The sequence below is a fragment of the Acomys minous genome (assembly GCF_964271855.1).
Source record: "Acomys minous genome assembly, chromosome: 14".
Classification (NCBI taxonomy): domain Eukaryota; kingdom Metazoa; phylum Chordata; class Mammalia; order Rodentia; family Muridae; genus Acomys; species Acomys minous.
This window is the reverse complement of record NC_140496.1, coordinates 89,843,620-89,857,990: the sequence shown is the minus strand read 5'-3', so window position 1 is coordinate 89,857,990 and position 14,371 is coordinate 89,843,620. Positions and strand designations below refer to the sequence as shown.

General features: G+C 39.3%; 1 long non-coding RNA gene across 1 annotated transcript in view; it reads left to right on the top strand.

Moving 5' to 3' along the window:
* Positions 1-14,105, top strand: part of LOC311583140 — a 163,116-nt gene extending 149,011 nt beyond the window's left edge. Inside the window, exon 3 of the long non-coding RNA XR_014774389.1 lies at positions 13,985-14,105. This is a non-coding gene — a long non-coding RNA (uncharacterized lncRNA). The remainder of the gene's footprint in view (positions 1-13,984) is intronic.
* Positions 14,106-14,371: the final 266 nt, after the last annotated feature.

The following is a 14,371-nucleotide window of genomic DNA, read 5'->3' as shown; positions in this document are numbered from 1 at the left end:
AAAAAAAATTCAAACTATAGCTGCAATATTTTTCTCTTTTCTTTCTTCTCTCTTCTCTACATCTTCTTTCTTCCTTCCTCTCCTTATTGTCATCATCTAAATTCCCACCTTGGCCCCCTTGAGTTCCACTGCCCTTTTTTTTTCTCTTCTGCTTCCCAAACCAAGGTGTAGTTTGCATCCCCCAAAGAAATAATTTGTATGGCTCCAATTAGACCAATGTGTGGTCCATAGTTGTTTTTGATGTGATTAATGTTTTCTCTTGTCGGTGTGTAAACTCCTGGAGGAAGGGGATGGGGACTTGCTTGGTCTGGAAACTTCTTTGGGTGCTAAATCCACTTAAACTCATTCTCCAGAGGAAGTCTGAATTCCAGTGGACAAGTCTGTCTTATTACGTAGTTCATATGACCAATAAGCCAAAGAGAGGGGAATAAAGCAAAAGAGGACTGTGGATGAAGAAATTAAAAGACCATGCCAGCTGAGCCTTGAACAAGGTGAACTGTTACATAAATCACTATGAGAAGGGTGCACAGGTCAAGTTTGGTCTGGCCATTTATGTTAAGAAAAAGATAACAGATGATTTCACGGCTAATGCTCCAAAGCATGTGGGCCACAGCACTAAACTTCTGAGCCAGTATTCTACTCACAGCAGAATCCTAGCCTATGGCCAACATAGGGGCTGAATAAACTTTGTTCCTCTCCATCCCAGGTAAGGTATTAGGTAAAGATACAGGCTCATCCTGCTGTTAGGTAGAGATACAGGCTCAGATGGGTCCAAGGAACCATCTTCGCTCTAATGCAGTACCTCTCAACCTTCCTCATCCTACAGTCCTTTAATACAGTTCCCCATGTTGTTGTGACGCCAACCATAAATTTATTTTATTGTTACAAAATAACTGTAGTTTTGATTCTGTTATGAATCATAATGTAAATATCTGATAGGAAGGACATGTGACTCCCCCCCCCCCCACACACACAAAGGAGTTGTGACCCACAGGTAGGGAACTGGTCGGGAATATAGTCCTGGGGTCAGATGGTTTGGTTTCAAATATCAGTTCTACTATTTACTGTGTGATTGAGCACAATATATTAAGGTTCTTTGGCTTCAAAGAACTCATCTGTCAAAGGACATCATGGTGATATCCACTTTATAAGGTGGTAATAACTACAAAGTATCCTCTGTGTATAAGTGCATTCAGCCACTAGCTACAGTAGTGAAACGTCCCTCAGATAGGGAAACCAAGTCGAAATGAAGTTCTAGTGATGAGGTTGGTAGATTTGTGGAGGGGATAAAGGAGAGAAATTTGCAGCCCACTACCCACTCACTACAAGGACTCCTGTTGTATTAGACTGTTGGGTATTAGGTTGTCATCATCCTTAAGTTTCTGATCGGGAGAACTGGGAAGGCCTAGTCTAGTGGAAAGATACAGGTGAAACAGGCTGAAAAGCTGGGGCAGCATCAGAGATGTCCCCTGAAAGTCTTCACTTACCAGGAGATTGAGATGGTACAGGGACTTCCTACTGGAATTGTGGGTGAGAGAAATATGGGAGAATAGGGAAATAGAAAGATCCAGAGGGCCCTAGAAACCTACAAGAAGAACATCATGATGGTTGGATCTGGACTCGGGCGGGGGGCGTTCTGCTTAAGCTACTGCACTAACCAAAGACAATGCAAGCAGTAAATATTGAACCCCTACTCAGATCTAGCCAAGGGACAGGATATCATCCATAGTCATGTGGAAAGCAGGGACTGACTCTGACACGAAGTCTGGTGCCCTACATTTGACCACTTCACCTTGGTGGGGAGGCCAGGTAGCACTCAGAGAAAGAACAGGAAGGCTACCAAGATGAGGCTTCATAGGCTGTGACAAACCTAGGGGAGGGGAATAGAGTGAAAAAGGGAGGAACGAGAAGAGACAAACAGGGGATAAAGATTTAGATGTAATCTGAATAAATTAATTATTAAGAAGGAAAAAAAGCTGGGGCAAGACCTTCATTTCCTTCTGAGTTCTTAATGTCATCTGCAGGCCTCCTAGGACACAGGGGCTGCGTTCACATATGTTGTTATGTGACTACACATCACACAAGACCATCATATAGGGTTCTTCAGAGGTGTTTGAAGCTGATTTGGATTATTAACCTGCCTACATTTTGTAATATTTTTTAAGCCTATGTTTAAATGAGAAGCAAATATTTCTCTCAGGTGGGTTCACATGGTACTTTGTTCTTTAGAAATGTTTTTAGATTGGGCAGCAAGCACACCTTAAGTTCTTTATAAAAAAGGTAATGGCAAAGAGATCAAATTAGGTAAATGAGGTAAACAAGTGCAGTACAATCTCAGCACAGAAATAATATATAAATAGAATTTTTATTGTTGTGAGCACTTTTGAGATTATGGGGTTTCTGAACAGAGGTATCTCACTAGTAGAAAATTACCCTCCTAAGTGGCTTGACTACTGAAACTAGTGTTTCAGATTATAATCTAGAAAGCATAATATACATTATTAAAATAATAAGTATTTCTAAATTGTTATACAAGATTAGTGAAATGTGAATCTAGATACTGCACATGTAGGATTTAATTTTGATTTTTTTGGGGGGGTTACATTTATCTAGGTAGCCTTTGGTATTATTCTCTTCTTTCTTATTTTTTTATGAGTTTATCTTACATTTAGATGATTAATTTCACTTTAAAAATTACCTTTTAAGGTTAGCATACAAAATAATGTTTAATTACAACATTTTTTTGGCATTCTACTTTTAAAAAAAATAGATGAATTTTGTGTAAGTGTATGGATACTTCTTACATGTGTGTATGTGCACCACATGAATGAATGTTTGGTACCTACAGAGACCAGAAGAGGGTGTTAGATCGCCTGGAATTCACATTACAGATGTTTGTGAGCTAACACATGTGGAATGGGAATTGAACCAGAATCCTCTGCAAGAAGAGCACGTGCTCCTAGACACAGAGCCATCTCTTCAACCCTCTACTATTTTTTTTAAACTGATTTACTTTTTGTCCTCCTTGTCTCATTTGTCTTCCTATTTCTTCCTGAAAGGAGTCCTTTTCTCAGATGTATTCCCATTCCTTTCTCTTCCTCCCTTTCTTTCTCTAATATTTCTTCCCCTTTCATGATTTTCTTTATGCTTTCTTTTTTTTTAAAAAAATAACTTATTCAAATTGCATCCTGATTGTTATCCCTCACTTGTATCTCCCCCTTCCCTCTTTCGCCCTATTCCTCTCCCCTAGACCTCTGACAAAAGGGGACCTCCTCCCCCACTATACACAGCCTATCAGGCTCATCACGACAGCCTGCATCCTCTTCTTCTGAGTGCTGCCAGGCCTCTTCACCAAGAGGATAACTGTTACTGAAGCCTTCTCCTTAATAGGCAAAGCAATTGGGTCAGTTACCATTCATTACAAGGACCTAAATGAAGACAGTTGATAAGAGCTAAGCTCCTATTGGCTGCAGCAGAAGGACACTGATGAGCTGGCCATCAGAGGAACTTGGATCAGTGGTAGGGAGAGTATAGTATAGTATAGTACATTTTTAAAAATACTTCCTCTGGGGGTGGAGGGTGGGGAGGCTCATGTAGACAAAATGTTGCATGTCTGGGAAAGTGAAAACTTAGAAGATTCTCAAAGGCAGTTACTTAGTTTTATAGAAGGGGTAAACCATTGCTGACTGGCCAAGCTGCAGAGAATACATTCTTAGACCTCAGAGATCTCCCTGCAAGCTGAACAGAGATCTCCAGGAATTCAGTTTTCAACACCTTGTGTTGAGGGTGGGCCTTTTGGTGGTACAGCTGCTTTTCTGAGCCATCCTTGTTCCTATTCATATTTTGGTTAATAACCCCAGTAAGTCCATTGGTTCACCAAGTTGGACGATGATGTGATCTTTTCTTTGGTTTGTCATTGGTTCTTTTTCTGGGATAAGTATATGCCTGTGTCATGTAATACAACAGTAAGTTGACTAAGCTTTGCTCAGGGTGGGAGCTGATGTAGGTCCAGCATCCTGGCCCAGCTTCTCCCTTTCTATTTCTGTAAACATGATGGGGGTCCAGTAAGAATCATTCATGGTCCCAAAGTGGCAGGAACATATGTTTAATCATGCCTCAGTATTTCTAGCCCGAGAAGGAATGCTCAGATATAGCTATGAACAACATTTAATTCTGAGGTTCATGATGGAAGAATAGAGGGCTAATTTGACCTGGCTTTCTTTCATCTTGTTTACTTGTTTTTCAAGAGTACAAATTTTGTGTAATTCTTTCAATATCACTTATTTCCTGCCTCTCAGAATCATAACTTTACCTACTATGTGCCAAGAACTTTGTAGACAGTGGGGATATGTACATGAAGAGAAACTATTAGTGGCAAACAATGTACAATAAAGGAAGATAAACTACAAAAATACATAATTTAACCTAGTAGAATATTATTTTTGGGCTTAGAGAGATGACTCGGAGGTTAAGAGCACTGTCAGTTCTTCTAAAGGCCCTGAGTTCAATTTCCAGCAACCACATGGTGGCTCACAACCATCTACAGTGAGATCTGGTGCCCTCTTCTGGTTGCAGGCGGAACACTATATACATAATAAATAAGTCTTTAGAAAAAGAGTATTACGTTTTAGGTTTTGAAAATTTTGTTGTGTCATTGCTTTAGCTTCTTTTCCTGTTGCTGTGACAAATTACCCTACAAGAACAACTCAAGAGAGCAAGGTTTAGTCAGTTGACAGGACAAGGGTACATACAGCCCATGAGGGGAAGGGAGTGAAGGCATCAAGAGCTTACAGCAACTGCTCACACTGTACTCATAGTCAAGGAGCAGAGAGCATGAAGCAGGAGCGATCAAGTTTTTCTGCTGCTCTGCTCCTTTTCTCCATTTACATAGCTCAGGATCTCATAGGGACAGCGCCACCCATGGTGGGCAGCATCTTCTCACCTTACTAAATGCAGTCAGGATAACCACCCACAGGCATGTGCAAGAGGTCTGACCCCCAGATGACTCTAGATTATATCATGTTGACACTTGATATTAACCATCACAGTGATGTTAAGTATTATTTGTCTCAGATCATTATCAGCATGGGTTTTAGAGAAGGAATGAAAAATTTTGACTTGAAACTAAAAGCATTAAAAATGAGTGACATCATCAAACACGTTGGGGTAGGCTAAGAAGTACCAAAGAGTAAAGTATGATTTTTTTTTGGTCATTCCTAAAAAGATACTTTAAATCTGGGGTACTGAATTTCAGCAAACATTCCTCAGAAGGCTACTATTTATGTTGTCATTTGTTCCACACATATTGTTTGAGTGTCTCTTTGGATAAAGCAGTAAACAAATGATATGAAGTCTCTGCTATGATTAAGTTTATATCTAGTAAAGAAGACAGATTAATACATGAACACACACACACACACACTCACACACCCCTCTTTCATAACTATTATTATTTCTGACTCTCCAAGTTTTCTCTCCCTCACTACCTAATAAACTCTTTCCTATAAATGCCCTACTGTGGACCATTTTCAACCATGAATTATTGTGTTTCAACTGCTCCTCATTCCATCATTTGTATTCCCACAGTTATTTCTAAAGTGCAGAGTTAATTGTATTCCCCTGGTTATAAAACTTATTTTTATGTTTTCTATCACCCTCTCATTAATATCCGATTCAAGTTTTGGCTCCTGTCTACTCTCCCAATCTATTTATTGCCTGATATCTTGAGTCACTGCTCCTCTCAGCTGTCAGTCCAAATTTCAGCTAAGGAACTACTCATTCTTTGTAGAGAAAACAGCAACTTCCAGGAGCAAGTGTTTTCTCTCCTTACTGCTATAGTGATGATAACCCAACTAGCACTATTTTCATTGTCTTCCTCTAAAGCAGTGGCTCTCAACCTGTGGGTCATGATCCTTTGGGAGGGGTCGCATTTCAGGTACTTATATTATGATTCATAGCAGTAGCAAAACTAGTTATGAAGCATCAATGAAATAATATTCTGGTTTGCGTCACCACAAGTTGAGGAACTATATGAAAGTGTCACAGCGTTAGGAAGGTTGAGAACTACTGCTCTGAAGCCTGTGAATGGCCGCTATGTCCCACTTTTGCTTCAGAATGCAGTTGCTTTCAGTATTCTATATCTTTGTTATTCTCACCTGTGTTTGATAGGATCTTATACCATATATATATATATATATATATGTTTTGCTTATATATATGTATGTATATAATATACATATATATGTATATTAAGGAAAAACTACAGCTGTCCACAGTGCTGTGGCATGTTCCTTTACCAATAAATTTAAAAAATCTATTTCTTGTACATTCCTTAAATGTATTATGCCATACAAAAAATTGTCCTAAATATTTTTCTCCTACTATTTACCCATCAGCTTACTCCAGTCGGCTCCCATCTCATCTACTTAATGGAAACTTAAACCTTCCTGCCATCTCCTTTTATTCCTTTATTTTTCAAGGCACTGATGACAGCCACATGATAAATCCTCATCTTAACTGCTGCAGGAGCATATGAGTCACCCATGCATTTCTTCTGAGTTTGCTCATGGGCCTATTTGTCTTCTTTGGGGTTCAGTGATCACTTTCTAGTTGAATCTATTAATGTCTGCGCCGTTTCCCTGGGTTATTGTATTTAGTTACAGTGACTCAATGCTGGTAATTTTAAAATTAAATAATTCTGTCCTTATCAGGACACTATATCTATGTGTTCGTTGGATATATTGATTTAGATGACTACTATGTATCTCAAGTTTAAAACACAGAAACCAAACTTTCTATTTCAATTTATTTTTTAAGTTAATAAAGTAATGGATTTCATTGTGGCATATTTATACATATATGTCATTATTCTTTTAAAAATTTATCCCTTCCCTCAATATTATCCTTCACCATGCCACCCCAACCTTCCCTCTTTAGGCTACTTTCTCATCCCACGTAGTCTTCGCTAGTATTTTTACGTCACACGTATTATATTGCTATCTTTCTTACTTTCCCAACCTACTGTAAGACTTTTTCCTCTTCTCTTTTAGCTCCTCTCTATTTCTACACCATACAAATCCAGAAATATGCAATTAAATCTGTCTGTTTATGAGAGAAAACACGCCTTATTTGTACCCCTAAAACTGGCGTGTTTTGCTTACTATAATAATTATTGGTTCTGTTCATTTTCCTACAAGCATATTAAATATTTTTGTAGCCTAATAAAATTCTATTGTGCATCTGTACCACATTTTTCTTAATCTATTCATTTGCTGAGGCACGTCTAGGCCGATTTCATTATTTAGATATTGTAAGCAGTGGTACAATAAACATGAGCATGCGTGTATCCCCGTGACACACTGACTTGGAATCATTCATGTATCTAGCCAGGAGTGACGTAGTTGGGCCATATCATAGGAGCATTTCTAGGGATTTGAGCACTCTCCAAACTGCCTCCCAGAGAGTTTCAGTCTGCTTTTCCACTAATAGTGCATGTACAAAAGTTCCTTTTCTCTGAGTACTCAACAGCATAGAGTGCTTGTTGCTGTCTGACTTCAAGAGCAGTTTTTGTTTTTATGATTGAGTTTTTTTAAAAGATTTAAAACAATTATATGTATGCGTATCTGTGTGGCTATGTGTGTATGGGTATGTGTGCACAAATCCAGGTGCCACACGCCTGGAGCTGGAGTTACAGGCAGCCACAAGCTGTTTGATGTGGACTTCGGGAACTGAACCCAGGCCCTTTGCGGGAGCAGCAAGGACTCTCAACCTCTGACCCTTCATTTCAGTTCCCAGAGCAATTTTAGTTTTATGTTTCTGATGCCTAAATACGTTGAACACTTTAACAATTATTTATTGACTGTTTCTAGTTTTTCTTTTGTGGACTCTATTCGATTTTTCAGCCCATTTACAGATTGAATTTTTTTTGGGGGGGGGAGTTGGTAATTACTTTTCATTCTTTATAGTTTCCAGATGTCATTTTCTTGTCTGTTGTTTAGTTGGCAAAATTTCTCCCCCATTATGTAGGTCATTTCCTCATTTTGCTGATATGGAGTCTTTTTTCAGAAGGTCCTCACTTATATTTTGAAGTACTTTACTTGTGTTTTCCTATAAGAGATCCAAGGACTCAGATTATATGTTTAGGTCTGTGCTTTACCTTGAGATGACTTTTTGTGTAAGGTGAGAGATGAGGGTCAAGTTTCACTCTTCTTCAAGCTGATATTCAGTCTCCTCAGCATCATTGTTGGAGAGATTTTCTTTCTTCCACTCACCCCACTCCTGTATAATTTTGATACCTTTGTTAAAAATTAGGTAAGTGGCTGTGAGTTTGTGTGTTTATTTTAGAGCCTTTTATATAACCTTGGTTTAAGTGTCTGGGTATTTAAATAAAGCAAAATGATACTATGCTGCGTTATTTTACTGCGACTCTGTGGTATATTTTGAGATCAGGTGTTATGATGCTCCCAACGCTGGGATTTTTATGCTTGGAATTTCTTTGTCTATCCGAGGTCTTTTGTGAATCCATGGAAGTTTTACAGTAATTTTGCCCTAGTATTATGAAGATTGGATTGAGATTTTGATGAGTGTGTTATTGAATCTGTAGATTACTTTTGATAATGTTATTGTGCCAGCTCATAATCATGGGAAACCTTTACATACTCTGTCATTTTCATTTTATGTATCTTTTCATAGAACCATTTTTAAAAACTAATTTTATATATTGTTCCTAGGTTCTAATTTCATGAATTTTTGTCTTTATCTTAATTATTTCTTGCCATCAGTACTTTTGAATTTGGCTTTTTGTTTTTTTTTTTTAAGACATTGGGGTGCATCACTAGATGATTGTTTGATCTTGATCTCCAAGATTTTTAAATGCCAATAGTCATAGCTATAAACTTTCATCATGGGCATGTGTTAACTTTATGGCAAACATTCTGGTGAGCTGTGCTTTTATTTTCATTTGATTCTAAGAGTGTTTAAATGCCCTCTCTAATTTCTTTAGTGACCCAGGGGCCATTAGCAAATGTCTTCTTCAGTTTCCAAATATCTATGCCATTTCTGTAGTTTTTTCTTATTGATTTCTAGCTTTACTCTATTTCATGATCAGATATAGGAAATATTTTTGATTCTGCTTTATGATCTTGTGTGTCATATAATTTTGAGAAGGCTCATATAATTTTGAGAAGAATGGACGTTCCATTTTTATAGGATAGAATATTCTGTGAATATGCTATATCCAAAAGCAATCTACAGATTCAGTGCAGTTCCCATTAAAATGCCAACACAATTCTTTACAGACCTTCAAAGAAAAATTAACTCTTAATCTTTCAGGCCTGCTATTTGGGGCTGCTGGTCATGGCGAGAAGAAACAAAGAGAAAACCATTCTCTCTCTCTCTCTCTCTTTCTCTCTCTCTCTCTCCCCCCCCTCTCTCTCTCTCTCACACACACACACACACACAAACACACACATACACACACACACACACACGGAGATCCCATGCATCAATAATAAGCATACATAAAACATAGACAATCAGACATATAAACAGACAGACAGACAGTCTTATTTTAAATGTATGTTATGTGCTCAAAGCAAGTTTTTAAATTTATTTTTTAATTTAATTTTATTAATTTATTCATATTACATCTCAATGGTTATCCCATCCCTTGTATCCTCCCATTCCTCCCTCCTTCCCTCCCATTTTCCCCTTACTCCCCTCCCCTATGACTGTTCCTGAGGGGGACCTCCTCCCCCTGTATTTGCTCATAGGGTATCATGTCTCTTCTTGGTAGCCTGCTATCCTTCCTCTGAGTGCTACCAGGTCTCCCCATCCAGGGGGCGTGGTCAAATATGGGGCACCAATATTCAAGATCAGCTTATTTGGTTCCATTATTTTTATTTGTTGTCTTTGAGGAGTATTACTGGAAATTAGTGTGTTATACAGACAAGCTGCTCAAGTGTCAAATCTGCTAGCTAGGAAACTGACTGTACTTACCATCAAAATTCATATAATTGAGTTTGTAAGGTATAGATCATCACTTATTAATCTGGGAAGGGACACATGAGATGATCCCCACCCAGTGCCCCACTTGGTGTCTTCCTCTCCTAACCCTTTGCTGCCTGTGGCTGGCTGGAAAGCTGGCCCCACCCATAGCCTAGGCAGCATGGGAGAGCTGTCCCAGAGGGTGTGAAAGCAGGAGAGCTAGCCAGCGCCCCCTTGCCAGCTGCAGGATGCAGGAGAGCTGGCCCCCCTTTCTTCTGTCATGTAGTGGTGTGGATGAGAGAGAGGTACACACCCACCCTGATGGCTCTGAGGTCGTGAAAATAGGCGAGTTGGCAAAGCCTCTTGCGAGCTATGGCATTGGGTGAGCTAGCTGGGGCAGTGTCAGAGAGCTGGTGGGCTTATTAATTAAGCTACCTACCAGGCCTAGATCTAGGGATTTGAGTTGGCTCACCCCAACATACACCCCATCTATCAACTGCTGGCACATGTGAAGGGACCAGTCCTGTGGATCCAAAGATGCAGGAACTCCATGACACAGGGCAATAGTGGGATATCTGAAAAAAGTTCCAGTGTAGCAGAAGCCAGAGGCCTTGAACCAGACCCATAATCTCATTGCAGTGAATATTTGCAAGTAAAGATGTGTAGACAAAGTGGTATACTGTAGGGCACACTGTGACACAGTTATGGCTTCCACAATGAGATTTGTTTTATTTTTAATTTTTTCTTTTGTGGGAGAGGTTGCAAAGGCAGAGGACAGATATAAAGGGGCAGGGAGATGAGTGGGATTGGGGTGCATGATGCAAAATTCACAGAGTTAATAAAAAGTTAAAAAAAATCTAGGAAAGATTACCAAATGAGGTAGAATTAGATACCTTCTTTGGAACTTTGTGTCTACTCCATAAAACAATGCATGTGCTTTATGGAAGGAGAACAGAAGACATACAGAGCATAATTTCTTTTAAAAATAGTTTATTAATTTATTCAATTGCATTTCAGTTGTTAGTCCATCCCTTGTATCCTCCCATTCCTCCCTCCCTCCCACTTTCCCCTTACTCCCCTCCTCTATGACTGTGACTGAGGGGGACTTCCTCCCCCTGTGTATGCAGAACATAATTTCTTGAAGGTCTTTCATAGACCATTGGTTTTTAAATATCATAATAAATGTTCTGTAGTCAAATCAACTTGGGAAGGGCTGGGACATGACCTGTTGATGTTATGATTGACAGACTATTCCTCACCTCCAAGTCACTTTCTTTTTTTAAAATTTATTTATTTATTAACTTATTCATATTACATCGCAATGGTTATCCCATCCCTTGTATCCTCCCATTCTTCCCTCCCTCCCATTTTCCCCTTACTCCCCTCCCCTATGACTGTGACTGAGGGGGATTTCCTCCCCCTTTATATGCTCATAGGGTATCAAGTCTCTTCTTGATAGCCTGCTATCCTTCCTCTGAGTGCCACCAGGGTCCCGCTCAAACTATGGCACCAGCCAAGGACAATACAGGCTGTAAACTTCAAACTCCTACCCAGATCTAGCCAATTGACAGGACATTCTCCACAGTTGAGTGGAGAGTGGGGTATGACTTTCATACGTACTCTGGTGCCTCGTATTTGACCATGTCCCCTGGATGGGGAGACCAAGTCACTTTCAATCTGTCTTTCCTTCCTCTTTGCTGTTGCAACTGTGCCCTCCCTATCTGATGGGGTTGGCTTTTCCTAGTGCTTGTTATTCACTGCTGGTTCCTCCAGGATGTAACCATTAGAAGTTAGAGAACTACACATCTTAATTTTTAGTATATATCACAACTTAAAAAAATACCTTTGGCCTAGAAGAGATGACCAGTTGTTGGAAAAGAACACGGCTTTTTCAAGGGACACAAATACAGACAGTATGTTTAATACTTTTTAACTTCTAAGGATTTGCCACAGCAACATAAGAGTAATTAGAACAAATTTTTAGACCAATGTGACTGCAGTTCCAATATAGAGGTAGTTCTGGTCCTTATACTTATCAGCCTTATACCTAGCAGTTAGTTTTTGAGACCTGGCCCCTCAGTGACCCAGAGTCTGGCAAGTGGATCACCATTTATGGTCAATGATCTCTAGGGATTGGCCTATCTCTACCTCCCTGGTGTTGGAATGATAAGAACACACTACCGTGGCCAGTTTGGGGATTGTACTCAGGTCTTCATGTTTGCAAGGCAAGCACTTTAGTGACTGGGCTATCTGTCCTCCCATCCTGTTCTTTGTTGAAACTGGGTCTTTTTATACAGCCCAGGATGGCTTATAACTTGTTATTGTAACCTAGACTAAGCACAAGTCTGTGATCCTCCTGTCACAGCCTCCTGAGTACTGTGACTACAGGCATATATCTCCTTGTTTGGCTAAAGCAGATTAATTGCTAATAATTTTTATTGTTCCTTATACATTCTCCACAGACAAAGCATCTTTTCATTCTCTTTCCCTAGCCTCAGTAAGTATTTGGTAATGACATTAGTGAGCATCAAGGAATGCTGATTTAATATATAATTATTATGATGGAAAATGTCTAATAAAGAGGGAATCTCTACAATGCTTCCTCTGGCATGTTTCAGGTTGAGTTTCTGTCTGTAAGAATTTGGGAATGAAAGTTATGAGCTGGGACTGTGCATGATAGAAAAGAATTCTGGGACACTGGGGATGGCTTTTCTGGTTTTCTTCCTTTATGTTTAATCACTTGGACTTACATTTTCATATTACTTTCTTCAAGATAGTTTTTCTTGATGTTGGGTGGTTTTATTAAATATATAACACTGGTAAAGGCAATAGTACTGTTTATGGTGGAAGATAATACGATGACACATTTACAGTGTATTTGTTTCTTTATATTTGTCATTTTCAGAGTTGGTCTGCTGTGAAATAGAATAATAAAAATTATTTTACTTTTAATATAGATGCTGAAGAGAAATTACTTTTTATTTTCCCCCTTCCAGACTTGGAATTATTATTAATGTTTTGACAAAGGAAAACTATTTAATCCTTTTCCCTCATTTTCTGTTATTTTATTTGCTAAATATATACATCCTTGGAAAAGATTAGGAAATTCAGCTATTCCCCAAGCTATATTCCTTGAAGAGGCTCTTCCTATGAACAGCTAGGACACAGTATTATCCTATATTTCTCAGCTTATTAACTTGCCTGCTGGACTCAGCTTCTTTTGCCCTACAGGGCCCCATCTGCAGTTTTAACAATATTGATGATTAATTCTACAAAGAAGAGCTTGAATTGCCAAGCAAAGCCCATAGCTGAGCCCTACAGTGTGGCCATATGCTCAGAGGTATCTCCATCACGGAGACAGAAATGTGTCCTGCAGATGGTCCATTATCATGTTGAAAGATCTTCTTGAAGCCCCTTCTTTGGGTGGTTCTGGGGTGGTCACACAAATAGGCTAGATGAGTCTCAGCCAGCAATAATAGTGGCCAATCTTAGCCCTCATCATGACTGCCTGTCAGATGTCAGGACTTGAATTCTTTCTCACCCTTAGGAAAGATACTGTTCCACAGCTCATATAATTTGTTATTTATTATTTGAAACTAATTTTCACAATAAGCCAAATCAGCATGGATCTGGAAAGGTAATTGTAGGCTACAAGAATTTCCTCAGCTGGTGGAACATCTGTAGTCAAATCTGTCTGACTTATTTATTCTGGAATTCTTTTGCATTTAAAAGTAAAAGAGTAACAACATATCTGTGTGTAGTTTTAAAGGGGGTCCCACGAATGGATTAGCATGTATTGTCTAAAACTTAGAACAAAATTTCTTAAATTAGCTAGAACAAGCTAATTATATTTTAGTTACTTTACTAAACCTTTGGACTCAATAAACTATTAAAAAAAGGAAAGTAAGATGAAATGGGTCAGGAGGTCAATGATGCTACTTCAAAATCAAATTTTCATATATTTAGCTTCTATAAACACATTTTCTTCTGCTCAAATAAGAGGCCCTGCTGTGTGGACAACACCTGTGCGGACAACAGCTGTGAAGACAACAGCTGTGCAGACACCTGGTGTGCGGATAACTGGTGTGCAGATAACTGGTGTGCGGATAACTGGTGTGCAGACAACACAGCTGTGCGGACAACACATAACAGCTGTGCGGATAACTGGTGTGCGGATAACAGCTATGCGGGTAACAGGTTTGCAGATAACTGGTGTGCGGACAACACATCTGTGCGGACAACTGGTGTGCGGACAACATCTGTGCGGACAACTGGTGTGCGGACAACAGGTGTGCGGATAACTGGTGTGCGGACAACATCTGTGCGATAACTGGTGTGACAACTGGTGTGCGGACAACATCTGTGCGGACAACATCTGTGCAGACAA